Source organism: Miniopterus natalensis, chromosome 11 (assembly GCF_054644295.1).
Source record: "Miniopterus natalensis isolate mMinNat1 chromosome 11, mMinNat1.hap1, whole genome shotgun sequence".
Classification (NCBI taxonomy): Eukaryota; Metazoa; Chordata; class Mammalia; order Chiroptera; family Miniopteridae; genus Miniopterus; species Miniopterus natalensis.
In genome coordinates, this window is record NC_142091.1 from 45,865,122 (window position 1) to 45,891,657 (window position 26,536).

Consider the following 26,536-nt stretch of genomic DNA (forward strand, 5'->3'; position numbering starts at 1 on the left):
TAGGATGGGACCTAGGGTTAGGGTTATGTTGAGGGCTAGGGTTAGCGAGACGGTTAGGGTTAGGATGGGACCTACGGTTAGGGTTATGTTGAGGGCTAGGCTTAGCGAGACGGTTGTGGTTCGGATGGGACCTAGGTTTAGGGTTATGTTGAGGGCTAGGGTTAGAGAGAAGGTTAGGGTTAGGATGGGACCTAGGGTTAGGGTTATGTTGAGGGCTAGGGTTATCGAGCCGGTTAGAGTTCAGATGGGACCTAGGATTAGGGTTATGTTGAGGGCTAGGGTTAGCGAGACGGTTAGGGTTCGGATGGGACCTAGGGTTAGGGTTATGTTGAGGGCTAGGGTTAGCGAGACGGTTAGGGTTAGGATGGGACCTAGGGTTAGGGTTATGTTGAGGGCTAGGTTTAGCGAGACGGTTAGGGTTAGGATGGGACCTAGGGTTAGGGTTATGTTGAGGGCTAGGGTTAGCGAGACAGTTAGGGTTCGGATGGGACCTAGGGTTAGGGTTAAGTTGAGGGCTAGGGTTAGCGTGATGGTTAGGGTTAGGAGGGGACCTAGGGTTAGGGTTATGTTGAGGGCTAGGGTTAGCAAGACGGTTAGGGTTAGGATGGGACCTAGGGTTAGGGTTATGTTGAGGCCTAGGGTTAGCGAGACGGTTAGGGTTCGGATGGGACCTAGGGTTAGGGTTATGTTGAGGGCTAGGGTTAGCGAGACGGTTAGGGTTAGGATGGGACCTAGGGTTAGGGTTATGTTGAGGGCTAGGTTAACGAGACGGTTAGGGTTAGGATGGGACCTAGGGTTAGGGTTATGTTGAGGGCTAGGGTTAGCGAGACGGTTAGGGTTAGGATGGGACCTAGGGTTAGGGTTATGTTGAGGGCTAGGGTTAGCGAGACGGTTAGGGTTAGGATGGGACCTAGGGTTAGGGTTATGTTGAGGGCTAGGGTTAGCGAGACGGTTAGGGTTAGGATGGGACCTAGGGTTAGGGTTATGTTGAGGGCTAGGGTTAGCGAGACGGTTAGGGTTAGGATGGGACCTAGGGTTAGGGTTATGTTGAGGGCTAGGGTTAGCGAGACAGTTAGGGTTCGGATGGGACCTAGGATTAGGGTTATGTTGAGGGCTAGGGTTAGCGAGACGTTTAGGGTTAGGACGGGACCTAGGGTTAGGGTTATGTTGAGGGCTAGGGTTAGCGAGAAGGTTAGAGTTAGGATGGGACCTAGGGTTAGGGTTATGTTGAGGGCTAGGGTTAGCGAGACGGTTAGGGTTAGGATGGGACCTAGGGTTAGGGTTATGTTGAGGGCTAGGGTTAGCGAGACGGTTAGGGTTAGGATGGGACCTAGGATTAGGGTTATGTTGAGGGCTAGGGATAGCGAGACGGTTAGGGTTAGGATGGGACCTAGGGTTAGGGTTATGTTGAGGCCTAGGGTTAGCGAGACGGTTAGGGTTCGGATGGGACCTAGGGATAGGGTTATGTTGAGGGCTAGGGTTAGCGAGACGGTTAGGGTTCGGATGGGACCTAGGGTTAGGGTTAAGTTGAGGGCTAGGGTTAGCGAGACGGTTAGGGTTAGGAGGGGACCTAGGGTTAGGGTTATGTTGAGGGCTAGGTTTAGCGAGACTGTTAGGGTTAGGATGGGACCTAGGGTTAGGGTTATGTTGAGGCCTAGGGTTAGCGAGACGGTTAGGGTTCGGATGGGACCTAGGGTTAGGGTTATGTTGAGGGCTAGGGTTAGCGAGACGGTTAGGGTTAGGATGGGACCTAGGGTTAGGGTTATGTTGAGGGCTAGGGTTAGCGAGACGGTTAGGGTTAGGATGGGACCTAGGGTTAGGGTTATGTTGAGGGCTAGGGTTAGCGAGACGTTTAGGGTTAGGATGGGACCTAGGGTTAGGGTTATGTTGAGGGCTAGGGTTAGCGAGACGGTTAGGGTTAGGATGGGACCTAGGGTTAGGGTTATGTTGAGGGCTAGGGTTAGCAAGACGGTTAGGGTTAGGATGGGACCTAGGGTTAGGGTTATGTTGAGGGCTAGGGTTAGCGAGACGGTTAGGGTTAGGATGGGACCTAGGGTTAGGGTTATGTTGAGGGCTAGGGTTAGCGAGACGGTTAGGGTTAGGAGGGGACCTAGGGTTAGGGTTATGTTGAGGACTAGGGTTAGCGAGACGGTTAGGGTTAGGATGGGACCTAGGGTTAGGGTTATGTTGAGGGCTAGGGTTAGCGAGACGGTTAGGGTTAGGATGGGACCTAGGGTTAGGGTTATGTTGAGGGCTAGGGTTAGAGAGACGGTTAGGGTTAGGATGGGACCTAGGGTTAGGTTTATGTTGAGGGCTAGGGTTAGCGAGACGGTTAGGGTTAGGATGGGACCTAGGGTTAGGGTTATGTTGAGGCCTAGGGTTAGCGAGACGGTTAGGGTTAGGATGGGACCTAGGGTTAGGGTTATGTTGAGGGCTAGGGTTAGCGAGACGGTTAGGGTTCGGATGGGACCTAGGGTTAGGGTTAAGTTGAGGGCTAGGGTTAGCGAGACGGTTAGGGTTAGGAGGGGACCTAGGGTTAGGGTTATGTTGAGGGCTAGGGTTAGCGAGACGGTTAGGGTTAGGATGGGACCTAGGGTTAGGGTTATGTTGAGGCCTAGGGTTAGCGAGACGGTTAGGGTTCGGATGGGACCTAGGGTTAGGGTTAAGTTGAGGGCTAGGGTTAGCGAGACGGTTAGGGTTAGGAGGGGACCTAGGGTTAGGGTTATGTTGAGGGCTAGGTTTAGCGAGACGGTTACGGTTAGGATGGGACCTAGGGTTAGGGTTATGTTGAGGCCTAGGGTTAGCGAGACGGTTAGGGTTCGGATGGGACCTAGGGTTAGGGTTATGTTGAGGGCTAGGGTTAGCGAGACGGTTAGGGTTAGGATGGGACCTAGGGTTAGGGTTATGTTGAGGGCTAGGGTTAGCGAGACGGTTAGGGTTAGGATGGGACCTAGGGTTAGGGTTATGTTGAGGGCTAGGGTTAGCGAGACGGTTAGGGTTAGGATGGGACCTAGGGTTAGGGTTATGTTGAGGGCTAGGGTTAGCGAGACTTTTAGGGTTAGGATGGGACCTAGGGTTAGGGTTATGTTGAGGGCTAAGGTTAGCGAGACGTTTAGGGTTAGGATGGGACCTAGGGTTAGGGTTATGTTGAGGGCTAGGGTTAGCAAGACGGTTAGGTTTAGGATGGGACCTAGGGTTAGGGTTATGTTGAGGGCTAGGGTTATCGAGCCGGTTAGAGTTCGGATGGGACATAGGGTTAGGGGTATGTTGAGGGCTAGGGTTAGCGAGACGGTTAAGGTTAGGATGGGACCTAGGGTTAGGGTTATGTTGAGGGCTAGGGTTAGCGAGACGGTTAAGGTTAGGATGGGACCTAGGGTTAGGGTTATGTTGAGGGCTAGGGTTAGCGAGACGGTTAGGGTTAGGATGGAACCTAGGGTTAGGGTTATGTTGAGGGCTAGGGTTAGCGAGACCGTTAGGGTTAGGATGGGACCTAGGTTTAGGGTTATGTTGAGGGATAGGCTTAGAGAGACGGTTGTGGTTCGGATGGGACCTAGGTTTAGGGTTATGTTGAGGGCTAGGGTTAGAGAGAAGGTTAGGGTTAGGATGGGACCTAGGGTTAGGGTTATGTTGAGGGCTAGGGTTATCGAGCCGGTTAGAGTTCGGATGGGACATAGGGTTAGGGGTATGTTGAGGGCTAGGGTTAGCGAGACGGTTAGGGTTAGGATGGGACCTAGGGTTAGGGTTATGTTGAGGGCTAGGGTTAGCGAGTCAGTTAGGGTTCGGATGGGACCTAGGATTAGGGTTATGTTGAGGGCTAGGGTTAGCGAGACGGTTAAGGTTAGGATGGGACCTAGGGTTAGGGTTATGTTGAGGGCTAGGGTTAGCGAGACGGTTAGGGTTAGGATGGAACCTAGGGTTAGGGTTATGTTGAGGGCTAGGGTTAGCGAGACCGTTAGGGTTAGGATGGGACCTAGGGTTAGGGTTATGTTGAGGGCTAGGGTTAGCGAGACGGTTAGGGTTAGGATGGGACCTAGGGTTAGGGTTATGTTGAGGGCTAGGGTTAGCGAGACGGTTAGGGTTAGGATGGGACCTAGGGTTAGGGTTATGTTGAGGGCTAGGGTTAGCGAGACGGTTAGGGTTAGGATGGGACCTAGGGTTAGGGTTATGTTGAGGGCTAGGGTTAGCGAGACGGTTAGGGTTAGGATGGGACCTAGGGTTAGGGTTATGTTGAGGGCTAGGGTTAGAGAGACGGTTAGGGTTAGGATGGGACCTAGGGTTAGGGTTATGTTGAGGGCTAGGGTTAGCGAGACGGTTAGGGTTAGGATGGGACCTAGGGTTAGGGTTATGTTGAGGGCTAGGGTTAGCGAGACTGTTAGGGTTAGGATGGGACCTAGGGTTAGGGTTATGTTGAGGGCTAGGGTTAGAGAGACGGTTAGGGTTAGGATGGGACCTAGGGTTAGGGTTATGTTGAGGGATAGGCTTAGAGAGACGGTTGTGGTTCGGATGGGACCTAGGTTTAGGGTTATGTTGAGGGCTAGGGTTAGAGAGAAGGTTAGGGTTAGGATGGGACCTAGGGTTAGGGTTATGTTGAGGGCTAGGGTTATCGAGCCGGTTAGAGTTCGGATGGGACATAGGGTTAGGGGTATGTTGAGGGCTAGGGTTAGCGAGACGGTTAGGGTTAGGATGGGACCTAGGGTTAGGGTTATGTTGAGGGCTAGGGTTAGCGAGACGGTTAGGGTTAGGATGGGACCTAGGGTTAGGGTTATGTTGAGGGCTAGGGTTAGCGAGACGGTTAGGGTTAGGATGGGACCTAGGGTTAGGGTTATGTTGAGGGCTAGGCTTAGCGAGACGGTTGTGGTTCGGATGGGACCTAGGTTTAGGGTTATGTTGAGGGCTAGGGTTAGAGAGAAGGTTAGGGTTACGATGGGACCTAGGGTTAGGGTTATGTTGAGGGCTAGGGTTATCGAGCCGGTTAGAGTTCAGATGGGACCTAGGATTAGGGTTATGTTGAGGGCTAGGGTTAGCGAGACGGTTAGGGTTCGGATGGGACCTAGGGTTAGGGTTATGTTGAGGGCTAGGGTTAGCGAGACGGTTAGGGTTAGGATGGGACCTAGGGTTAGGGTTATGTTGAGGGCTAGGTTTAGCGAGACGGTTAGGGTTAGGATGGGACCTAGGGTTAGGGTTATGTTGAGGGCTAGGGTTAGCGAGACAGTTAGGGTTCGGATGGGACCTAGGGTTAGGGTTAAGTTGAGGGCTAGGGTTAGCGTGATGGTTAGGGTTAGGAGGGGACCTAGGGTTAGGGTTATGTTGAGGGCTAGGGTTAGCAAGACGGTTAGGGTTAGGATGGGACGTAGGGTTAGGGTTATGTTGAGGCCTAGGGTTAGCGAGACGGTTAGGGTTACGATGGGACCTAGGGTTAGGGTTATGTTGAGGGCTAGGGTTAGCGAGACGGTTAGGGTTAGGATGGGACCTAGGGTTAGGGTTATGTTGAGGGCTAGGTTTAGGGAGACGGTTAGGGTTAGGATGGGACCTAGGGTTAGGGTTATGTTGAGGGCTAGGGTTAGCGAGACGGTTAGGGTTAGGATGGGACCTAGGGTTAGGGTTATGTTGAGGGCTAGGGTTAGCGAGACGGTTAGGGTTAGGATGGGACCTAGGGTTAGGGTTATGTTGAGGGCTAGGGTTAGCAAGACGGTTAGGGTTAGGATGGGACCTAGGGTTAGGGTTATGTTGAGGGCTAGGGTTAGCGAGACGGTTAGGGTTAGGATGGGACCTAGGGTTAGGGTTATGTTGAGGGCTAGGGTTAGCGAGACGGTTAGGGTTCGGATGGGACCTAGGATTAGGGTTATGTTGAGGGCTAGGGTTAGCGAGACGTTTAGGGTTAGGACGGGACCTAGGGTTAGGGTTATGTTGAGGGCTAGGGTTAGCGAGAAGGTTAGAGTTAGGATGGGACCTAGGGTTAGGGTTATGTTGAGGGCTAGGGTTAGCGAGACGGTTAGCGTTAGGATGGGACCTAGGGTTAGGGTTATGTTGAGGGCTAGGGTTAGCGAGACGGTTAGGGTTAGGATGGGACCTAGGGATAGGGTTATGTTGAGGGCTAGGGTTAGCCTGATGGTTACGGTTAGGATGGGACCTAGGGTTAGGGTTATGTTAAGGGCTAGGTTTATAGAGACGGTTGGGGTTCGGATGGGACCTAGGGTTAGGGTTATGTTGAGGGCTAGGGTTAGCGAGACGGTTAGGGTTAGGATGGGACCTAGGATTAGGGTTATGTTGAGGGCTAGGGTTAGCGAGACGTTTAGGGTTAGGACGGGACCTAGGGTTAGGGTTATGTTGAGGGCTAGGGTTAGCGAGAAGGTTAGAGTTAGGATGGGACCTAGGGTTAGGGTTATGTTGAGGGCTAGGGTTAGCGAGACGGTTAGCGTTAGGATGGGACCTAGGGTTAGGGTTATGTTGAGGGCTAGGGTTAGCGAGACGGTTAGGGTTAGGATGGGACCTAGGGATAGGGTTATGTTGAGGGCTAGGGTTAGCCTGATGGTTACGGTTAGGATGGGACCTAGGGTTAGGGTTATGTTAAGGGCTAGGTTTATAGAGACGGTTGGGGTTCGGATGGGACCTAGGGTTAGGGTTATGTTGAGGGCTAGGGTTAGCGAGACGGTTAGGGTTAGGATGGGACCTAGGATTAGGGTTATGTTGAGGGCTAGGGATAGCGAGACGGTTAGGGTTAGGATGGGACCTAGGGTTAGGGTTATGTTGAGGCCTAGGGTTAGCGAGACGGTTAGGGTTCGGATGGGACCTAGGGTTAGGGTTATGTTGAGGGCTAGGGTTAGCGAGACGGTTAGGGTTCGGATGGGACCTAGGGTTAGGGTTAAGTTGAGGGCTAGGGTTAGCGAGACGGTTAGGGTTAGGAGGGGACCTAGGGTTAGGGTTATGTTGAGGGCTAGGTTTAGCGAGACGGTTAGGGTTAGGATGGGACCTAGGGTTAGGGTTATGTTGAGGCCTAGGGTTAGCGAGACGGTTAGGGTTCGGATGGGACCTAGGGTTAGGGTTATGTTGAGGGCTAGGGTTAGCGAGACGGTTAGGGTTAGGATGGGACCTAGGGTTAGGGTTATGTTGAGGGCTAGGGTTAGCGAGACGGTTAGGGTTAGGATGGGACCTAGGGTTAGGGTTATGTTGAGGGCTAGGGTTAGCGAGACGTTTAGGGTTAGGATGGGACCTAGGGTTAGGGTTATGTTGAGGGCTAGGGTTAGCGAGACGGTTAGGGTTAGGATGGGACCTAGGGTTAGGGTTATGTTGAGGGCTAGGGTTAGCAAGACGGTTAGGGTTAGGATGGGACCTAGGGTTAGGGTTATGTTGAGGGCTAGGGTTAGCGAGACGGTTAGGGTTAGGATGGGACCTAGGGTTAGGGTTATGTTGAGGGCTAGGGTTAGCGAGACGGTTAGGGTTAGGATGGGACCTAGGGTTAGGGTTATGTTGAGGCCTAGGGTTAGCGAGACGGTTAGGGTTCGGATGGGACCTAGGGTTAGGGTTAAGTTGAGGGCTAGGGTTAGCGAGACGGTTAGGGTTAGGATGGGACCTAGGGTTAGGGTTATGTTGAGGGCTAGGTTTAGCGAGACGGTTACGGTTAGGATGGGACCTAGGGTTAGGGTTATGTTGAGGCCTAGGGTTAGCGAGACGGTTAGGGTTCGGATGGGACCTAGGGTTAGGGTTATGTTGAGGGCTAGGGTTAGCGAGACGGTTAGGGTTAGGATGGGACCTAGGGTTAGGGTTATGTTGAGGGCTAGGGTTAGCGAGACGGTTAGGGTTAGGATGGGACCTAGGGTTAGGGTTATGTTGAGGGCTAGGGTTAGCGAGACGGTTAGGGTTAGGATGGGACCTAGGGTTAGGGTTATGTTGAGGGCTAGGGTTAGCGAGACGTTTAGGGTTAGGATGGGACCTAGGGTTAGGGTTATGTTGAGGGCTAAGGTTAGCGAGACGTTTAGGGTTAGGATGGGACCTAGGGTTAGGGTTATGTTGAGGGCTAGGGTTAGCGAGACGGTTAGGTTTAGGATGGGACCTAGGGTTAGGGTTATGTTGAGGGCTAGGGTTAGCGAGACGGTTAGTGTTAGGATGGGACCTAGGGTTAGGGTTATGTTGAGGGCTAGGGTTAGCGAGACGGTTAGGGTTAGGATGGGACCTAGGGTTAGGGTTATGTTGAGGACTAGGGTTAGCGAGACGGTTAGGGTTAGGATGGGACCTAGGGTTAGGGTTATGTTGAGGGCTAGGGTTAGCGAGACGGTTAGGGTTAGGATGGGACCTAGGGGTAGGGTTATGTTGAGGGCTAGGGTTAGCGAGACCGTTAGGGTTAGGATGGGACCTAGGGTTAGGGTTATGTTGAGGGCTAGGGTTAGCGAGACGGTTACGGTTAGGATGGGACCTAGGTTTAGGGTTATGTTGAGGCCTAGGGTTAGCGAGACGGTTAGGGTTAGGATGGGACCTAGGGTTAGGGTTATGTTGAGGGCTAGGGTTAGCGAGACGGTTAGGGTTTGGATGGGACCTAGGGTTAGGGTTAAGTTGAGGGCTAGGGTTAGCGAGACGGTTAGGGTTAGGAGGGGACCTAGGGTTAGGGTTATGTTGAGGGCTAGGGTTAGCGAGACGGTTAGGGTTAGGATGGGACCTAGGGTTAGGGTTATGTTGAGGCCTAGGGTTAGCGAGACGGTTAGGGTTCGGATGGGACCTAGGGTTAGGGTTATGTTGAGGGCTAGGGTTAGCGAGACGGTTAGGGTTAGGATGGGACCTAGGGTTAGGGTTATGTTGAGGGCTAGGGTTAGCGAGACGGTTAGGGTTAGGATGGGACCTAGGGTTAGGGTTATGTTGAGGGCTAGGGTTAGCGAGACGGTTAGGGTTATGATGGGACCTAGGGTTAGGGTTATGTTGAGGGCTAGGGTTAGCGAGACGGTTAGGGTTAGGATGGGACCTAGGGTTAGGGTTATGTTGAGGGCTAGGGTTAGCGAGACCGTTAGGGTTAGGATGGGACCTAGGGTTAGGGTTATGTTGAGGGCTAGGCTTAGCGAGACGGTTGTGGTTCGGATGGGACCTATGTTTAGGGTTATATTGAGGGCTAGGGTTAGAGAGAAGGTTAGGGTTAGGATGGGACCTAGGGTTAGGTTTATGTTGAGGGCTAGGCTTAGCGAGACGGTTGTGGTTCGGATGGGACCTAGGTTTAGGGTTATATTGAGGGCTAGGGTTAGAGAGAAGGTTAGGGTTAGGATGGGACCTAGGGTTAGGGTTATGTAGAGGGCTAGGTTTATCGAGCCGCTTAGAGTTCGGATGGGACATAAGGTTAGGGTTATGTTGAGGGCTAGGGTTAGAGAGACGGTTAGGGTTAGGATGGGACCTAGGGTTAGGGTTATGTTGAGGGCTAGGGTTAGCGAGACGGTTAGGGTTAGGATGGGACCTAGGGTTAGGGTTATGTTGAGGGCTAGGGTTAGCGAGACGGTTAGGTTTAGGATGGGACCTAGGGTTAGGGTTATGTTGAGGGCTAGGGTTAGCGAGACGGTTAGGGTTAGGATGGGACCTAGGGATAGGGTTATGTTGAGGGCTAGGCTTAGCGAGACGGTTGTGGTTCGGATGGGACCTAGGTTTAGGGTTATGTTGAGGGCTAGGGTTAGAGAGAATGTTAGGGTTAAGATGGGACCTAGGGTTAGGGTTATGTTGAGGGCTAGGGTTATCGAGCCGGTTAGAGTTCAGATGGGACCTAGGATTAGGGTTATGTTGAGGGCTAGGGTTAGCGAGACGGTTAGGGTTAGGATGGGACTTAGGGTTAGGGTTATGTTGAGGGCTAGGGTTAGCGAGACGGTTAGGGTTCAGATAGGACCTAGGGTTAGGGTTATGTTGAGGGCTAGGGTTAGCGTGAAGGTTAGGGTTCGGATTGGACCTAGGGTTAGGGTTATGTTAAGGGCTAGGTTTAGAGAGACGGTTGGGGTTCGGATGGGACCTAGGGTTAGGGTTATGTTGAGGGCTAGGGTTAGCGAGATGGTTAGGGTTCGGATGGGACCTAGGGTTAGGGTTATGTTGAGGGCTAGGGTTAGAGAGACGGTTAGGGTTAGGAAGGGACCTAGGGTTAGGGTTATGTTGAGGGCTACGGTTAGCGAGACGTTTAGGGTTAGGATGGGACCTAGGGTTAGGGTTATGTTGAGGGCTAGGGTTAGCAAGACGGTTAGGGTTAGGATGGGACCTAGGGTTAGGGTTATGTTGAGGGCTAGGGTTAGCGAGACGGTTAGTGTTAGGATGGGACCTAGGGTTAGGGTTATGTTGAGGGCTAGGGTTAGCGAGACGGTTAGGGTTAGGAGGGGACCTAGGGTTAGGGTTATGTTGAGGACTATGGTTAGCGAGACGGTTAGGGTTAGGATGGGACCTAGGGTTAGGGTTATGTTGAGGGCTAGGGTTAGCGAGACGGTTAGGGTTAGGATGGGACCTAGGGTTAGGGTTATGTTGAGGGCTAGGGTTAGCGAGACGGTTAGGGTTAGGATGGGACCTAGGGTTAGGGTTATGTTGAGGGCTAGGGTTAGCGAGACGGTTAGGGTTAGGATGGGACCTAGGGTTAGGGTTATGTTGAGGGCTAGGGTTAGCGAGACGGTTAGGGTTAGGATGGGACCTAGGGTTAGGGTTATGTTGAGGGCTAGGGTTAGAGAGACAGTTAGGGTTCGGATGGGACCTAGGATTAGGGTTATGTTGAGGGCTAGGGTTAGCCAGAAGTTTAGGGTTAGGAGGGGACCTAGGGTTAGGGTTATGTTGAGGGCTAGGGTTAGCGAGACGGTTAGGGTTAGGATGGGACCTAGGGTTAGGGTTATGTTGAGGGCTAGGGTTAGCGAGACGGTTAGGGTTCAGATAGGACCTAGGGTTAGGGTTATGTTGAGGGCTAGGGTTAGCGTGAAGGTTAGGGTTCGGATGGGACCTAGGGTTAGGGTTATGTTAAGGGCTAGGTTTAGAGAGACGGTTGGGGTTCGGATGGGACCTAGGGTTAGGGTTATGTTGAGGGCTAGGGTTAGCGAGACGGTTAGGGTTCGGATGGGACCTAGGGTTAGGGTTATGTGGAGGGCTAGGGTTAGCGAGACGGTTAGGGTTAGGAAGGGACCTAGGGTTAGGGTTATTTTGAGGCCTAGGGTTAGCAAGACGGTTAGGGTTCGGATGGGACCAAGGGTTAGGGTTATGTTGAGGGCTAGGGTTAGCGAGACGGTTAGGGTTCGGATGGGACCTAGGGTTAGGGTTATTTTGAGGGCTAGGGTTAGCGAGACGGTTAGGGTTAGGATGGGACCTAGGGTTAGGGTTATGTTGAGGGCTAGGGTTAGCGAGACGGTTAGGGTTCAGATATGACCTAGGGATAGGGTTATGTTGAGGTCTAGGGTTAGCGTGACGGTTAGGGTTCGGATGGGACCTAGGGTTAGGGTTATGTTAAGGACTAGGTTTATAGAGACGGTTGGGGTTCGGATGGGACCTAGGGTTAGGGATATGTTGAGGGCTAGGGTTAGCGAGACGGTTAGGGTTAGGATGGGACCTAGGGTTAGGGTTATGTTGAGGGCTAGGGTTAGCGAGACGGTTAGGGTTAGGATGGGACCTAGGGTTAGGGTTATGTTGAGGGCTAGGGTTAGCGAGACGGTTAGGGTTAGGATGGGACCTAGGGTTAGGGTTATGTTGAGGGCTAGGGTTAGCGAGACGTTTAGGGTTAGGATGGGACCTAGGGTTAGGGTTATGTTGAGGCCTAGGGTTAGCGAGACGGTTAGGGTTCGGATGGGACCTAGGGTTAGGGTTATGTTGAGGGCTAGGGTTAGCGAGACGGTTAAGGTTCGGATGGGACCTAGGGTTAGGGTTATGTTGAGGGCTAGGGTTAGCGAGACGGTTAGGGTTAGGATGGGACCTAGGGTTAGGGTTATGTTGAGGGCTAGGGTTAGCGAGACGGTTAGGGTTAGGATGGGACCTAGGGTTAGGGTTATGTTGAGGGCTAGGGTTAGCGAGACGGTTAGGGTTAGGATGGGACCTAGGGTTAGGGTTATATTGAGGGCTGGGGTTAGCGAGACGGTTAGGGTTAGGATGGGACCTAGGGTTAGGGTTATGTTGAGGACTAGGGTTAGCGAGACGGTTAGGGTTAGGATGGGACCTAGGGTTAGGGTTATGTTGAGGGCTAGGGTTAGCGAGACGGTTAGGGTTAGGATGGGACCTAGGGTTAGGGTTATGTTGAGGGCTAGGGTTAGCGAGACGGTTAGGGTTAGGATGGGACCTAGGGTTAGGGTTATGTTGAGGGCTAGGGTTAGCGAGACGCTTAGGGTTCAGATATGACCTAGGGATAGGGTTATGTTGAGGTCTAGGGTTAGCGTGACGGTTAGGGTTCGGATGGGACCTAGGGTTAGGGTTATGTTAAGGACTAGGTTTATAGAGACGGTTGGGGTTCGGATGGGACCTAGGGTTAGGGATATGTTGAGGGCTAGGGTTAGCGAGACGGTTAGGGTTAGGATGGGACCTAGGGTTAGGGTTATGTTGAGGGCTAGGGTTAGCGAGACGGTTAGGGTTAGGATGGGACCTAGGGTTAGGGTTATGTTGAGGGCTAGGGTTAGCGAGACGGTTAGGGTTAGGATGGGACCTAGGGTTAGGGTTATGTTGAGGGCTAGGGTTAGGGAGACGTGTAGGGTTAGGATGGGACCTAGGGTTAGGGTTATGTTGAGGCCTAGGGTTAGCGAGACGGTTAGGGTTCGGATGGGACCTAGGGTTACGGTTATGTTGAGGGCTAGGGTTAGCGAGACGGTTAAGGTTCGGATGGGACCTAGGGTTAGGGTTATGTTGAGGGCTAGGGTTAGCGAGACGGTTAGGGTTAGGATGGGACCTAGGGTTAGGGTTATGTTGAGGGCTAGGGTTAGCGAGACGGTTAGGGTTAGGATGGGACCTAGGGTTAGGGTTATGTTGAGGGCTAGGGTTAGCGAGACGGTTAGGGTTAGGATGGGACCTAGGGTTAGGGTTATATTGAGGGCTGGGGTTAGCGAGACGGTTAGGGTTAGGATGGGACCTAGGGTTAGGGTTATGTTGAGGACTAGGGTTAGCGAGACGGTTAGGGTTAGGATGGGACCTAGGGTTAGGGTTATGTTGAGGGCTAGGGTTAGCGAGACGGTTAGGGTTAGGATGGGACCTAGGGTTAGGGTTATGTTGAGGGCTAGGGTTAGCCAGACGGTTAGGGTTCGGATGGGACCTAGGATTAGGGTTATGTTGAGGGCTAGGGTTAGCGAGACGTTTAGGGTTAGGAGGGGACCTAGGGTTAGGGTTATGTTGAGGGCTAGGGTTAGCGAGACGGTTAGGGTTAGGATGGGACCTAGGGTTAGGGTTATGTTGAGGGCTAGGGTTAGCGAGACGGTTAGGGTTAGGATGGGACCTAGGGTTAGGGTTATGTTGAGGGCTAGGATTAGCGAGACGGTTAGGGTTAGGATGGGACCTAGGGTTAGGGTTATGTTGAGGGCTAGGGTTAGCGAGACGGTTAGGGTTAGGATGGGACCTAGGGTTAGGGTTATGTTGAGGGCTAGGGTTAGCGAGACGGTTAGGGTTAGGATGGGACCTAGGGTTAGGGTTTTGTTGAGGGCTAGGGTTAGCGAGACAGTTAGGGTTCGGATGGGACCTAGGGTTAGGGTTAAGTTGAGGGCTAGGTTTAGCGAGACGGTTAGGCTTAGGAGGGGACCTAGGGTTAGGGTTATGTTGAGGGCTAGGGTTAGCGAGACGGTTAGGGTTAGGATGGGACCTAGGGTTAGGGTTATGTTGAGGCCTAGGGTTAGCGAGACAGTTACGGTTCGGATGGGACCTAGGGTTAGGGTTATGTTGAGGGCTAGGGTTAGCGAGACGGTTAGGGTTCGGATGGGACCTAGGGTTAGGGTTATGTTGAGGGCTAGGGTTAGCGAGACGGTTAGGGTTAGGATGGGACCTAGGGTTAGGGTTATGTTGAGGGCTAGGGTTAGCGAGACGGTTAGGGTTAGGATGGGACCTAGGGTTAGGGTTATGTTGAGGGCTAGGGTTAGCGAGACGGTTAGGGTTAGGATGGGACCTAGGGTTAGGGTTATGTTGAGGGCTAGGGTTAGCGAGACGGTTAGGGTTAGGATGGGACCTAGGGTTAGGGTTATGTTGAGGGCTAGGGTTAGCGAGACGGTTAGGGTTAGGATGGGACCTAGGGTTAGGGTTATGTTGAGGGCTAGGGTTAGCGAGACGGTTAGGGTTAGGATGGGACCTAGGGTTAGGGTTATGTTGAGGGCTAGGGTTAGCGAGACAGTTAGGGTTCGGATGGGACCTAGGATTAGGGTTATGTTGAGGGCTAGGGTTAGCCAGACGTTTAGGGTTAGGAGGGGACCTAGGGTTAGGGTTATGTTGAGGGCTAGGGTTAGCGAGACGGTTAGGGTTAGGATGGGACCTAGGGTTAGGGTTATGTTGAGGGCTAGGGTTAGCGAGACGGTTAGGGTTAGGATGGGACCTAGGGTTAGGGTTATGTTGAGGGCTAGGGTTAGCGAGACCGTTAGGGTTAGGATGGGACCTAGGGTTAGGGTTATGTTGAGGGCTAGGCTTAGCGAGACGGTTGTGGTTCGGATGGGACCTAGGTTTAGGGTTATATTGAGGGCTAGGGTTAGAGAGAAGGTTAGGTTTAGGATGGGACCTAGGGTTAGGTTTATGTTGAGGGCTAGGCTTAGCGAGACGGTTGTGGTTCGGATGGGACCTAGGTTTAGGGTTATATTGAGGGCTAGGGTTAGAGAGAAGGTTAGGGTTAGGATGGGACCTAGGGTTAGGGTTATGTAGAGGGCTAGGTTTATCGAGCCGCTTAGAGTTCGGATGGGACATAGGGTTAGGGTTATGTTGAGGGCTAGGGTTAGAGAGACGGTTAGGGTTAGGATGGGACCTAGGGTTAGGGTTATGTTGAGGGCTAGGGTTAGCGAGACGGTTAGGGTTAGGATGGGACCTAGGGTTAGGGTTATGTTGAGGGCTAGGGTTAGCGAGACGGTTAGGTTTAGGATGGGACCTAGGGTTAGGGTTATGTTGAGGGCTAGGGTTAGCGAGACGGTTAGGGTTAGGATGGGACCTAGGGTTAGGGTTATGTTGAGGGCTAGGCTTAGCGAGACGGTTGTGGTTCGGATGGGACCTAGGTTTAGGGTTATGTTGAGGGCTAGGGTTAGAGAGAATGTTAGGGTTAAGATGGGACCTAGGGTTAGGGTTATGTTGAGGGCTAGGGTTATCGAGCCGGTTAGAGTTCAGATGGGACCTAGGATTAGGGTTATGTTGAGGGCTAGGGTTAGCGAGACGGTTAGGGTTAGGATGGGACTTAGGGTTAGGGTTATGTTGAGGGCTAGGGTTAGCGAGACGGTTAGGGTTCAGATAGGACCTAGGGTTAGGGTTATGTTGAGGGCTAGGGTTAGCGTGAAGGTTAGGGTTCGGATTGGACCTAGGGTTAGGGTTATGTTGAGGGCTAGGGTTAGCGAGATGGTTAGGGTCGGATGGGACCTAGGGTTAGGGTTATGTTGAGGGCTAGGGTTAGCGAGACGGTTAGGGTTAGGAAGGGACCTAGGGTTAGGGTTATTTTGAGGCCTAGGGTTAGCAAGACGGTTAGGGTTCGGATGGGACCAAGGGTTAGGGTTATGTTGAGGGCTAGGGTTAGCGAGACGGTTAGGGTTAGGATGGGACCTAGGGTTAGGGTTATGTTGAGGGCTAGGGTTAGCGAGACGGTTAGGGTTAGGATGGGACCTAGGGTTAGGGTTATGTTGAGGGCTAGGGTTAGCGAGACGGTTAGGGTTAGGATGGGACCTAGGGTTAGGGTTATGTTGAGGGCTAGGGTTAGCGAGACGGTTAGGGTTAGGATGGGACCTAGGGTTAGGGTTATGTTGAGGGCTAGGGTTAGCGAGACGGTTAGGGTTAGGATGGGACCTAGGGTTAGGGTTATGTTGAGGGCTAGGGTTAGCGAGACGGTTAGGGTTAGGATGGGACCTAGGGTTAGGGTTATGTTGAGGGCTAGGGTTAGCGAGACGGTTAGGGTTAGGATGGGACCTAGGGTTAGGGTTATGTTGAGGGCTAGGGTTAGCGAGACGGTTAGGGTTAGGATGGGACCTAGGGTTAGGGTTATGTTGAGGGCTAGGGTTAGAGAGACAGTTAGGGTTCGGATGGGACCTAGGATTAGGGTTATGTTGAGGGCTAGGGTTAGCCAGACGTTTAGGGTTAGGAGGGGACCTAGGGTTAGGGTTATGTTGAGGGCTAGGGTTAGCGAGACGGTTAGGGTTAGGATGGGACCTAGGGTTAGGGTTATGTTGAGGGCTAGGGTTAGCGAGACGGTTAGGGTTCAGATAGGACCTAGGGTTAGGGTTATGTTGAGGGCTAGGGTTAGCGTGAAGGTTAGGGTTCGGATGGGACCTAGGGTTAGGGTTATGTTAAGGGCTAGGTTTAGAGAGACGGTTGGGGTTCGGATGGGACCTAGGGTTAGGGTTATGTTGAGGGCTAGGGTTAGCGAGACGGTTAGGGTTCGGATGGGACCTAGGGTTAGGGTTATGTTGAGGGCTAGGGTTAGCGAGACGGTTAGGGTTAGGAAGGGACCTAGGGTTAGGGTTATTTTGAGGCCTAGGGTTAGCAAGACGGTTAGGGTTCGGATGGGACCAAGGGTTAGGGTTATGTTGAGGGCTAGGGTTAGCGAGACGGTTAGGGTTCGGATGGGACCTAGGGTTAGGGTTATGTTGAGGGCTAGGGTTAGCGAGACGGTTAGGGTTAGGATGGGACCTAAGGTTAGGGTTATGTTGAGGGCTAGGTTTAGCGAGACGGTTAGGGTTCAGATATGACCTAGGGATAGGGTTATGTTGAGGTCTAGGGTTAGCGTGACGGTTAGGGTTCGGATGGGACCTAGGGTTAGGGTTATGTTAAGGACTAGGTTTATAGAGACGGTTGGGATTACGATGGGACCTAGGGTTAGGGTTATGTTGAGGGCTAGGGTTAGCGAGACGGTTAGGGTTCAGATGGGACCTAGGATTAGGGTTATGTTGAGGGCTAGGGTTAGCGAGACGTTTAGGGTTAGGAGGGGACCTAGGGTTAGGGTTATGTTGAGGGCTAGGGTTAGCGAGACGGTTAGAGTTAGGATGGGATCTAGGGTTAGGGTTATGTTGAGGGCTAGGGTTAGCGAGACCGTTAGGGTTAGGATGGGACCTAGGATTAGGGTTATGTTGAGGGCTAGGGTTAGCGAGACGGTTAGGGTTAGGATGGGACCTAGGGTTAGGGTTATGTTGAGGGCTAGGGTTAGCGAGACCGTTAGGGTTAGGATGGGACCTAGGGTTAGGGTTATGTTGAGGGCTAGGATTAGCGAGACGGTTGTGGTTCGGATGGGACCTAGGTTTCGGGTTATGTTGAGGGCTAGGGTTAGAGAGAAGGTTAGGGTTAGGATGGGACCCAGGGTTAGGGTTATGTTGAGGGCTAGGGTTATCGAGCTGGTTAGAGTTCGGATGGGACATAGGGTTAGGGTTATGTTGAGGGCTAGGGTTAGCGAGACGGTTAGGGTTAGGATGGGACCTAGGGTTAGGGTTATGTTGAGGGCTAGGGTTAGCGAGACGGTTAGGGTTAGGATGGGACCTAGGGTTAGGGTTATGTTGAGGCCTAGGGTTAGCGAGACGGTTAGGGTTCGGATGGGACCTAGGGTTAGGGTTATGTTGAGGGCTAGGCTTAGCGAGACGGTTGTGGTTCGGATGGGACCTAGGTTTAGGGTTATGTTGAGGGCTAGGGTTAGAGAGAAGGTTAGGGTTAGGATGGGACCTAGGGTTAGGGTTATGTTGAGGGCTAGGGTTATCGAGCCGGTTAGAGTTCGGATGGGACATAGGGTTAGGGTTATGTTGAGGGCTAGGGTAGGCGAGACGGTTAGGGTTAGGATGGGACCTAGGGTTAGGGTTATGTTGAGGGCTAGGGTTAGCGAGACGGTTAGGGTTCGGATGGGACCTAGGGTTAGGGTTATGTTGAGGGCTAGGGTTAGCGAGACGGTTAGGGTTAGGAAGGGACCTAGGGTTAGGGTTATGTTGAGGCCTAGGGTTAGCAAGACGGTTAGGGTTCGGATGGGACAAAGGGTTAGGGTTATGTTGAGGGCTAGGGTTAGCGAGACGGTTAGGGTTAGGATGGGACCTAGGGTTAGGGTTATGTTGAGGGCTAGGGTTAGCGAGACGGTTAGGGTTAGGATGGGACCTAGGGTTAGGGTTACGTTGAGGGCTAGGGTTAGCGAGACGGTTAGGGTTCAGATAGGACCTAGGGATAGTGTTATGTTGAGGGCTAGGGTTAGCGTGACGGTTAGGGTTCGGGTGGGACCTAGGGTTAGGGTTATGTTAAGGGCTAGGTTTATAGAGACGGTTGGGGTTCGGATGGGACCTAGGGTTAGGGTTATGTTGAGGGCTAGGGTTAGCGAGACGGTTAGGGTTCGGATAGGACCTAGGATTAGGGTTATGTTGAGGGCTAGGGTTAGCGAGACGGTTAGGGTTAGGATGGGACCTAGGGTTAGGGTTATGTTGAGGCCTAGGGTTAGCGAGACGGTTAGGGTTCGGATGGGACCTAGGGTTAGGGTTATGTTGAGAGCTAGGGTTAGCGAGACGGTTAGGGTTAGGAGGGGACCTAGGGTTAGGGTTATGTTGAGGGCTAGGGTTAGCGAGACGGTTAGGGTTAGGATGGGACCTAGGGTTAGGGTTATGTTGAGGGCTAGGGTTAGCGAGACGGTTAGGGTTAGGATGGGACCTAGGGTTAGGGTTATGTTGAGGGCTAGGGTTAGCGAGACCGTTAGGGTTAGGATGGGACCAAGGGTTAGGGTTATGTTGAGGGCTAGGGTTAGCGAGACGGTTAGGGTTAGGATGGGACCTAGGGTTAGGGTTATGTTGAGGGCTAGGGTTAGCGAGACCGTTAGGGTTAGGATGGGACCTAGGGTTAGGGTTATGTTGAGGGCTAGGGTTAGCGAGACGGTTAGGGTTAGGATGGGACCTAGGGTTAGGGTTATGTTGAGGGCTAGGGTTAGCGAGACGGTTAGGGTGGATGGGACCTAGGGTTAGGGTTATGTTGAGGGCTAGGGTTAGCGAGACGGTTAGGGTTAGGATGGGACCTAGGGTTAGGGTTATGTTGAGGGCTAGGGTTAGCGAGACGGTTAGGGTTAGGATGGGACCTAGGGTTAGGGTTATGTTGAGGGCTAGGGTTAGCGAGACGGTTAGGGTTAGGATGGGACCTAGGGTTAGGGTTATGTTGAGGGCTAGGGTTAGCGAGACGGTTAGGGTTAGGATGGGACCTAGGGTTAGGGTTATGTTGAGGGCTAGGGTTAGCGAGACGGTTAGGGTTCGGATGGGACCTAGGGTTAGGGTTAAGTTGAGGGCTAGGGTTAGCGAGACGGTTAGGGTTAGGCGGGGACCTAGGGTTAGGGTTATGTTGAGGGCTAGGGTTAGCGAGACGGTTAGGGTTAGGATGGGAGCTAGGGTTAGGGTTATGTTGAGGCCTAGGGTTAGCGAGACGGTTAGGGTTCGGATGGGACCTAGGGTTAGGGTTATGTTGAGGGCTAGGGTTAGCGAGACGGTTAGGGTTCGGATGGTACCTAGGGTTAGGGTTATGTTGAGGGCTAGGGTTAGAGAGACGGTTAGGGTTAGGATGGGACCTAGGGTTAGGGTTATGTTGAGGGCTAGGGTTAGCGAGACGGTTAGGGTTAGGATGGGACCTAGGGTTAGGGTTATGTTGAGGGCTAGGGTTAGCGAGACGGTTAGGGTTAGGATGGGACCTAGGGTTAGGGTTATGTTGAGGGCTAGGGTTAGCGAGACGGTTGGGGTTAGGATGGGACCTAGGGTTAGGGTTATGTTGAGGGCTAGGGTTAGCGAGACGGTTAGTGTTAGGATGGGACCTAGGGTTAGGGTTATGTTGAGGGCTAAGGTTAGCGAGACGGTTAGGGTTAGGATGGGACCTAGGGTTAGGGTTATGTTGAGGGCTAGGGTTAGCGAGACGGTTAGGGTTCGGATGGGACCTAGGATTAGGGTTATGTTGAGGGCTAGGGTTAGCGAGACGTTTAGGGTTAGGAGGGGACCTAGGGTTAGGGTTATGTTGAGGGCTAGGGTTAGCGAGACGGTTAGGGTTAGGATGGGACCTAGGGTTAGGGTTATGTTGAGGTCTAGGGTTAGCGAGGCGGTTAGGGTTAGGATGGGACCTAGGGTTAGGGTTATGTTGAGGGCTAGGGATATAGAGACGGTTAGGGTTAGGATGGGACCTAGGGTTAGGGTTATGTTGAGAGCTAGGGTTAGCGAGACGGTTAGGGATAGGATGGGACCTAGGGTTAGGGTTATGTTGAGGGCTAGGGTTAGAGAGACGGTTAGGGTTAGGATGGGACCTAGGGTTAGGGTTATGTTGAGGGCTAGGCTTAGCGAAACGGTTGTGGTTCGGATGGGACCTAGGTTTAGGGTTATGTTGAGGGCTAGGGTTAGAGAGAAGGTTAGGGTTAGGATGGGACCTAGGGTTAGGGTTATGTTGAGGGCTAGGGTTAGCGAGACGGTTAGGGTTAGGATGGGACCTAGGGTTAGGGTTATGTTGAGGGCTAGGGTTAGCGAACAGTTAGGGTTAGGATGGGACCTAGGGTTAGGGTTATGTTGAGGGCTAGGGTTAGCGAGACGGTTAGGGTTAGGATGGGACCTAGGGTTAGGGTTATGTTGAGGGCTAGGGTTAGCGAGACGGTTAGGGTTAGGATGGGACCTAGGGTTAGGGTTAGGTTGAGGGCTAGGGTTAGCGAGACGGTTAGGGTTCAGATAGGACCTAGGGTTAGGGTTATGTTGAGGGCTAGGGTTAGCGTGAAGGTTAGGGTTCGGATGGGACCTAGGGTTAGGGTTATGTTAAGGGCTAGGTTTAGAGAGACGGTTGGGGTTCGGATGGGACCTAGGGTTAGGGTTATGTTGAGGGCTAGGGTTAGCGAGACGGTTAGGGTTCGGATGGGACCTAGGGTTAGGGTTATGTTGAGGGCTAGGGTTAGCGAGACGGTTAGGGTTAGGAAGGGACCTAGGGTTAGGGTTATTTTGAGGCCTAGGGTTAGCAAGACGGTTAGGGTTCGGATGGGACCAAGGGTTAGGGTTATGTTGAGGGCTAGGGTTAGCGAGACGGTTAGGGTTCGGATGGGACCTAGGGTTAGGGTTATGTTGAGGGCTAGGGTTAGCGAGACGGTTAGGGTTAGGATGGGACCTAAGGTTAGGGTTATGTTGAGGGCTAGGTTTAGCGAGACAGTTAGGGTTCAGATATGACCTAGGGATAGGGTTATGTTGAGGTCTAGGGTTAGCGTGACGGTTAGGGTTCGGATGGGACCTAGGGTTAGGGTTATGTTAAGGACTAGGTTTATAGAGACGGTTGGGATTACGATGGGACCTAGGGTTAGGGTTATGTTGAGGGCTAGGGTTAGCGAGACGGTTAGGGTTCGGATGGGACCTAGGATTAGGGTTATGTTGAGGGCTAGGGTTAGCGAGACGTTTAGGGTTAGGAGGGGACCTAGGGTTAGGGTTATGTTGAGGGCTAGGGTTAGCGAGACGGTTAGGGTTAGGATGGGACCTAGGGTTAGGGTTATGTTGAGGTCTAGGGTTAGCGAGGCGGTTAGGGTTAGGATGGGACCTAGGGTTAGGGTTATGTTGAGGGCTAGGGATATAGAGACGGTTAGGGTTAGGATGGGACCTAGGGTTAGGGTTATGTTGAGAGCTAGGGTTAGCGAGACGGTTAGGGATAGGATGGGACCTAGGGTTAGGGTTATGTTGAGGGCTAGGGTTAGAGAGACGGTTAGGGTTAGGATGGGACCTAGGGTTAGGGTTATGTTGAGGGCTAGGCTTAGCGAAACGGTTGTGGTTCGGATGGGACCTAGGTTTAGGGTTATGTTGAGGGCTAGGGTTAGAGAGAAGGTTAGGGTTAGGATGGGACCTAGGGTTAGGGTTATGTTGAGGGCTAGGGTTAGCGAGACGGTTAGGGTTAGGATGGGACCTAGGGTTAGGGTTATGTTGAGGGCTAGGGTTAGCGAACAGTTAGGGTTAGGATGGGACCTAGGGTTAGGGTTATGTTGAGGGCTAGGGTTAGCGAGACGGTTAGGGTTAGGATGGGACCTAGGGTTAGGGTTATGTTGAGGGCTAGGGTTAGCGAGACGGTTAGGGTTAGGATGGGACCTAGGGTTAGGGTTATGTTGAGGGCTAGGCTTAGCGAGACGGTTGTGGTTCGGATGGGACCTAGGTTTAGGGTTATGTTGAGGGCTAGGGTTAGCGAGACGGTTAGGGTTAGGATGGGACCTAGGGTTAGGGTTATGTTGAGGGCTAAGGTTAGCGAGACGGTTAGGGTTAGGATGGGACCTAGGGTTAGGGTTATGTTGAGGGCTAGGGTTAGCGAGACGGTTAGGGTTCGGATGGGACCTAGGATTAGGGTTATGTTGAGGGCTAGGGTTAGCGAGACGTTTAGGGTTAGGAGGGGACCTAGGGTTAGGGTTATGTTGAGGGCTAGGGTTAGCGAGACGGTTAGGGTTAGGATGGGACCTAGGGTTAGGGTTATGTTGAGGGCTAGGGTTAGCGAGACGGTTAGGGATAGGATGGGACCTAGGGTTAGGGTTAAGTTGAGGGCTAGGGTTAGCGAGACGGTTAGGGTTAGGATGGGACCTAGGGTTAGGGTTATGTTGAGGGCTAGGGTTAGCGAGACCGTTAGGGTTAGGATGGGACCTAGGGTTAGGGTTATGTTGAGGGCTAGGCTTAGCGAAACGGTTGTGGTTCGGATGGGACCTAGGTTTAGTGTTATGTTGAGGGCTAGGGTTAGAGAGAAGGTTAGGGTTAGGATGGGACCTAGGGTTAGGGTTATGTTGAGGGCTAGGGTTAGCGAGACGGTTAGGGTTAGGATGGGACCTAGGGTTAGGGTTATGTTGAGGGCTAGGGTTAGCGAGACCGTTAGGGTTAGGATGGGACCTAGGGTTAGGGTTATGTTGAGGGCTAGGGTTAGCGAGACGGTTAGGGTTAGGATGGGACCTAGGGTTAGGGTTATGTTGAGGGCTAGGCTTAGCGAGACGGTTGTGGTTCGGATGGGACCTAGGTTTAGGGTTATGTTGAGGGCTAGGGTTAGAGAGAAGGTTAGGGTTAGGATGGGACCTAGGGTTAGGATTATGTTGAGGGCTAGGGTTATCGAGCCGGTTAGGGTTAGGATGGGACCTAGGGTTAGGGTTATGTTGAGGGCTAGGGTTAGCGAGACGGTTAGGGTTAGGATGGGACCTAGGGTTAGGTTTATGTTGAGGGCTAGGGTTAGCGAGACGGTTAGGGTTAGGATGGGACCTAGGGTTAGGGTTATGTTGAGGGCTAGGGTTAGCGAGACGGTTAGGGTTAGGTTGGGACCTAGGGTTAGGGTTATGTTGAGGGCTAGGGTTAGCGAGACGGTTAGGGTTCGGATGGGACGTAGGGTTAGGGTTATGTTGAGGGCTACGGTTAGCGAGACGGTTAGGGTTAGGATGGGACCTAGGGTTAGGGTTATGTTGAGGCCTAGGGTTAGCGAGACGGTTAGGGTTCGGATGGGACCTAGGGTTAGGGTTATGTTGAGGGCTAGGGTTAGAGAGAAGGTTAGGGTTAGGATGGGACCTAGGGTTAGGGTTATGTTGAGGGCTAGGGTTATCGAGCCGGTTAGAGTTCGGATGGGACATAGGGTTAGGGTTATGTTGAGGGCTAGGGTAGGCGAGGCGGTTAGGGTTAGGATGGGACCTAGGGTTAGGGTTATGTTGAGGGCTAGGCTTAGCGAGACGGTTGTGGTTCGGATGGGACCTAGGTTTAGGGTTATGTTGAGGGCTAGGGTTAGAGAGAAGGTTAGGGTTAGGATGGGACCTAGGGTTAGGGTTATGTTGAGGGCTAGGGTTATCGAGCCGGTTAGAGTTCGGATGGGACATAGGGTTAGGGTTATGTTGAGGGCTAGGGTAGGCGAGACGGTTAGGGTTAGGATGGGACCTAGGGTTAGGGTTATGTTGAGGGCTAGGGTTAGCGAGACGGTTAGGGTTCGGATGGGACCTAGGGTTAGGGTTATGTTGAGGGCTAGGGTTAGCGAGACGGTTAGGGTTAGGAAGGGACCTAGGGTTAGGGTTATGTTGAGGCCTAGGGTTAGCAAGACGGTTAGGGTTCGGATGGGACAAAGGGTTAGGGTTATGTTGAGGGCTATGGTTAGCGAGACGGTTAGGGTTAGGATGGGACCTAGGGTTAGGGTTACGTTGAGGGCTAGTGTTAGCGAGACGGTTAGGGTTCAGATAGGACCTAGGGATAGGGTTATGTTGAGGGCTAGGGTTAGCGTGACGGTTAGGGTTCGGATGGTACCTAGGGTTAGGGTTATGTTAAGGGCTAGGTTTATAGAGACGGTTGGGGTTCGGATGGGACCTAGGGTTAGGGTTATGTTGAGGGCTAGGGTTAGCGAGACGGTTAGGGTTCGGATAGGACCTAGGATTAGGGTTATGTTGAGGGCTAGGGTTAGCGAGACGGTTAGGGTTAGGATGGGACCTAGGGTTAGGGTTATGTTGAGGGCTAGGGTTAGCGAGACGGTTAGGGTTCAGATAGGACCTAGGGTTAGGGTTATGTTGAGGGGTAGGGTTAGCGTGACGGTTAGGGTTCGGATGGGACCTAGGGTTAGGGTTATGTTGAGGGCTAGGGTTAGCGAGACGGTTAGAGTTCGGATGGGACCTAGGGTTAGGGTTATGTTGAGGGCTAGGGTTAGCGAGACGGTTAGGGTTCGGATGGGACCTAGGGTTAGGGTTATGTTGAGGGCTAGGGTTAGCGAGACGGTTAGGGTTCGGATGGGACCTAGGGTTAGGGTTAAGTTGAGGGGTAGGGTTAGCGAGACGGTTAGGGTTAGGAGGGGACCTAGGGTTAGGGTTATGTTGAGGGCTAGGTTTAGCGAGACGGTTAGGGTTAGGATGGGACCTAGGGTTAGGGTTATGTTGAGGCCTAGGGTTAGCGAGACGGTTAGGGTTCGGATGGGACCTAGGGTTAGGGTTATGTTGAGGGCTAGGGTTAGCGAGACGGTTAGGGTTAGGATGGGACCTAGGGTTAGGGTTATGTTGAGGGCTAGGGTTAGCGAGACGGTTAGGGTTAGGATGGGACCTAGGGTTAGGGTTATGTTGAGGGCTAGGGTTAGCGAGACGTTTAGGGTTAGGATGGGACCTAGGGTTAGGGTTATGTTGAGGGCTACGGTTAGCGAGACGTTTAGGGTTAGGATGGGACCTAGGGTTAGGGTTATGTTGAGGGCTAGGGTTAGCGAGACGGTTAGGGTTAGGATGGGACCTAGGTTTAGGGTTATGTTGAGGGCTAGGGTTAGCGAGACGGTTAGGGTTAGGATGGGACCTAGGGTTAGGGTTATGTTGAGGGCTAGGGTTAGCGAGACGGTTAGGGTTAGGATGGGACCTAGGGTTAGGGTTATGTTGAGGGCTAGGGTTAGCGAGACGGTTAGGGTTAGGATGGGACCTAGGGTTAGGGTTATGTTGAGGGCTAGGGTTAGCGAGACGGTTAGGGTTAGGATGGGACCTAGGGTTAGGGTTATGTTGAGGGCTAGGGTTAGCGAGACGGTTAGGGTTAGGATGGGACCTAGGATTAGGGTTATGTTGAGGGCTAGGGTTAGCGAGTCAGTTAGGGTTCGGATGGGACCTAGGATTAGGGTTATGTTGAGGGCTAGGGTTAGCGAGATGGTTAAGGTTAGGATGGGACCTAGGGTTAGGGTTATGTTGAGGGTTAGGGTTAGCGAGACGGTTAGGGTTAGGATGGAACCTAGGGTTAGGGTTATGTTGAGGGCTAGGGTTAGCGAGACCGTTAGGGTTAGGATGGGACCTAGGGTTAGGGTTATGTTGAGGGCTAGGGTTAGCGAGACGGTTAGGGTTAGGATGGGACCTAGGGTTAGGGTTATGTTGAGGGCTAGGGTTAGCGAGACCGTTAGGGTTAGGATGGGACCTAGGGTTAGGGTTATGTTGAGGGCTAGGGTTAGCGAGACGGTTAGGGTTAGGATGGGACCTAGGGTTAGGGTTATGTTGAGGGCTAGGGTTAGCGAGACGGTTAGGGTTAGGATGGGACCTAGGGTTAGGGTTATGTTGAGGGCTAGGGTTAGCGAGACGGTTAGGGTTAGGATGGGACCTAGGGTTAGGGTTATGTTGAGGGCTAGGGTTAGCGAGACGGTTAGGGTTAGGATGGGACCTAGGGTTAGGGTTATGTTGAGGGCTAGGGTTAGCGAGACGGTTAGGGTTCGGATGGGACCTAGGGTTAGGGTTATGTTGAGGGCTAGGGTTAGCGAGACGGTTAGGGTTCGGATGGGACCTAGGGTTAGGGTTAAGTAGAGGGCTAGGGTTAGCGAGACGGTTAGGGTTAGGAGGGGACCTAGGGTTAGGGTTATGTTGAGGGCTAGGTTTAGCGAGACGGTTAGGGTTAGGATGGGACCTAGGGTTAGGGTTATGTTGAGGCCTAGGGTTAGCGAGACGGTTAGGGTTCGGATGGGACCTAGGGTTAGGGTTATGTTGAGGGCTAGGGTTAGCGAGACGGTTAGGGTTAGGATGGGACCTAGGGTTAGG